Source organism: Gavialis gangeticus, unplaced genomic scaffold (genome assembly GCF_001723915.1).
Source record: "Gavialis gangeticus isolate Ggan-Ray unplaced genomic scaffold, GavGan_comp1, whole genome shotgun sequence".
Taxonomy (NCBI): Eukaryota; Metazoa; Chordata; order Crocodylia; family Gavialidae; genus Gavialis; species Gavialis gangeticus.
The window spans coordinates 5,368,294-5,372,179 of record NW_017729020.1 but is presented as its reverse complement, the minus strand read 5'-3'; positions in this window follow the sequence as shown (position 1 = coordinate 5,372,179).

The window sequence follows — 3,886 nt, the reverse complement described above, 5'->3', positions numbered from 1 at the left end:
CCTGCTGACTTCCTGCCCCTGGGGCGGGGGGCTGAACTCGATGATCCTTCCGGGGTCCCTTCCAGTCCACATGTCTATGAAATCTCCCTGCTGTTCCTGTGTAAGGCAGTGGTAGCTGCAGGACCCCAGCTTCCAGGGAAACCAGGCCCTTCTTGTTCCCGAAACCTGAGGGGGTCACTGAGAACATGTCTACATGGGGCTGTGCAGTGACACCCCTGCTAGCTCTGAGCTGGGATGCCTACACACCACAGTACAGCACTGTGCAGAGATACCAGCTCAGGTCCTGGCTCCAGTGGGGCTATATGGGTGGGGTGCCCCACCTGGGCTAATTAGCCCCACTTCATTAGCTGATGAGCACCAAACTGACCCAGCTATGCCACTTCTGATTTGAGAGCCAGCTTGCTCTGCCTAGATGTACCCTGAGAAACCATAAACATAAACTCTGCCACTTTCAGGGAGACCAGGTGCATGTTGGGCCTGCCAACCATGGGCCAGACTGTCAGGTGGTGGAAGATGGGTTAGCTCCATGGATTTCCTGACGTACACCACTAATGATCATCAGGCCCACGTGCTCAGCATGCTTCAAAAAGGCTGCTGTTTACACAGAGCGCACAGTCTCTTTTCCCATTCCCAACAACCCTGAGCTACGTATGATATACATCACTCAGCCCTTGCAGCTGAGAGAGAATATATAGGCTGGTTTCGGCATTGCAGCACTGGGCTGGAACTCAGGAGAGCTTGGGGATCCCTTCTTACTCAGCTCTTTATCTCCATCATGCAGGGCCTCATCCCAAACCTGGGTCACGGATGAAGCCCTTGGACAGTTTCACCTCTTGGGGCAGGGACTACCTCTTACAATCTCTCTGTACAGTACTGGTATGGGGTCTCAGAGCACTGGGACCCCATACCAGTAGCTACCTGCAGAGAAGGGGGCTGGGACATGCACAAATAGAGGTGCCCTTAAATACATGGTTCTCTCAGCAAAGTCTGTACTCAGGCAAATGTTCCACGTAATCAACACCCAAACAAAGCGCGCAGGTGCTTTCGCAAGCAGAGCATCGCCAGACTGTGTCTTTGGTATCCATGGGTCAATGCAGGCCCCCACCTGATCCACCAAAACTATGGATTTAGCCACATGCACAGCTGGGGGAACTGGACCTTGTGCACGAAGGCTGCAGCCTGAGCTTCTGAATTGGTCGGTTCAACTCCTGATGCTTGCTAAACTAGCATCAAATCGATTGTGGAGCCCGTCAAACACACTGTCAACTGCAGGTAGCCTACCATCACCATAAGGCCACCACAGCCATGTATTCAGCTGGCCCAGGAGCCAGCCACATGCCACAGCTCACAGTACTGCTACTTTAGAGGCCATTACTATAGAAGGCAGTAATGGGGCCTATCCTGGCTTGCTTGCTCCCAATTGTCATTTGCTGGGCAGAAAACCACTGTCTTGGGAAGGAGTGGAAGTGGCTCCACCATATTTCTTAGCAGAAGTCTTCATTCTGCAGCACAGTAATACCCAAGGGACAACACTGTGCCCACATTCAGAAAGCCAGATCTCTCTGCAGGACAAGCCCCCTAGCCGCTAGGAAATTTCCATAGGCATCAGTCCTTACCCAGACTTTGATAAACAAGACCACTCCTTCACATTCAAGCCACGTCTATGAGCCCTCCCTGCCTGACAGCCCAAGGATGTCTTCTCAACAGAGAGGGCAAATCCAGCCTCCCCAGACAGAGGGAGGGCAGCCTGCTGCGGAGCTAACCTCTGATGTAACGTGTGTTCCCTCTGCGCCACCTGTGGACCGAGGCAGGCAGTTCCCATCTGTTCCCACTGTCTTTATGCCACTGAACGGTTACACTATTAAGGGCAAGATCCAGATGGGCAGCCTTGGCACCCCTGTGCAGCACTCGGGCACCTAGCTGACAGAAGCAGATCCAGGAGAGCCTGGGCCCGGCAGCCATGCACCATACGGTGCCTGTCTAATGTAGAACGCGCAGCAAGCATCAGCAGGAGGGCTGGAAGGGCAGGTGGGCCAGGGTAGGTTTAATCTCCATCAGGTGGAGCATGCCCAAGAACGTAGGACTCCCTTTTCCTGGAGGAGTGCTATACCATGAGGCTGTTGTACAAAAGGTGGCTCTCCCTCCCCAGTTTTTTTTAATTAAAAAAGTGTGTGTGTGTGTGTGTGTGTGTGTGTGTATGTATATATAGATAGATGCACACAACCACAGGGGCTGCTTGGCAGAGTGTTGGAAGTGAAGGGGTGTGTGTATGTGTATACATAACTTCACTTCCAACACTCTGCCAAGCAGCCCCTGTGGTTCACTTGGCAGATTAAAACACACTTTGACAGTTAAAACATTATAAACCTGTTACACAGTTTGCACCACATATCCGTGCACCCATCTCCATAGCCATACCTCCACCCACTGCCCTTCTCAGAAGGCCTGCCCCTGAAAATGTCTATGCCAGACTCCTCTCCACCATTTGAGGTCTGCAGTTTCTTTCCCAGTGATGAGCCTACCCTCAGAAGGGGTCTGGATGCATAATTATCTCCACTGTTTGCCCCTGGAGCCCACAGCACCTTACTCTGTTTCATTGGTATGCCTCCCGGTGCCAGGCACCTGGTTGTAGGCATGCCTGGGCCTACACCAGAGGTGCTGGTATGATGCACTGCATTTAGCTTTAGGACTACAATTCATAAATAGATGTACACTAATATTCATGTACACTAATACTGCCATTAAAGGATTCACAGGAGAGACCCCATTCAAGCTGAGCCCTGTATCATCTCTTTGCATGGGAGTGGGAGAGACACCTAGTAGGGAGTGAAATTCAGCTCCCAGGTGCATCGCATCCCAGCCTTACAACCCCCCACCCTCCCAGCTCCACTTCTGCTCAAGTGGGAAAGCTTGCCCTCTTTGGGAGGAAGAGGAGAATGCTGCCCCCACCTTCACCTGGGCCAGGCATTCCTGTCTTACAGCCCTGCCAATGCTCCCCCACCTGGACATGGCATGATCACCCCAAGAGAAAGATGCATCTACCACTTCCTTTCCCAGCACCCAAGTTTCAGGATGGTACAGTGCAGTGCCACCAGAGGATCTGCCCCGGGGAGGTGTATTCAGCTGAGAGAAGGGCACAGGGAGATGCAGGGGGGAGCTGAGACTTTTGGAGTTAAGGTTGAATCAACACGCTGGAGCTGGAGTGTGAGATTCCCCCCTACAGCAAGGTCAGAGTGAGCCCAGGACATGATGCAGCAACTGTGTTTTTTTCCAAACCAGGCCAGGCAGCAGCAGCACTGAACCAACCTGAAGGCTTCTGAGAGGTGCTGACACAGCCGGGGGCTGCTCCAGGCTGCTCCTGCCTGCCCCTGGTCTCTTCCTTGCAGCCATGGTGGAGCAGGGGCTTGAGATGGGAACACTTAGGAATACCTGCCTGCCTCCACCTCCACCTCCTCCTCCTCCTCTTGGGCCAGGCTTGGATGCTGCCATGGGAATGGTGCAGGGGTGTGCAGCTGGGGTGGAAGCAGAGCCGCAGACCAGTGTCCTTGAGGGGTCCAGGGCAGGGATTCAGTTTCTTGATTTAAGAGCAAAACCAGCAGGTTTCACGGTGTGGTTAATATTTCATGGGGCCCGCGTGATGCTGAGATGACTTGTGGTTACTGATATGCCTGGCTCCTCTCCCTCTGACGGGGGGGAAAGGGGTGGGCGCAGACAGACGTGGTGAGGACAGGAGGTTGGTAAATGAGGATTCCCAGCCAGGGAGCTGGAGACCCCCAAAGGGAACACCTCCCCTGGCGCTGGACCGGAGTCATGTGCGCGTGTGAGCATGTTGCAGGCCCTGCTTTGCTTCCTGCGTGGCTCTGGTAGAGCCCCAGCAAGTGCCTGC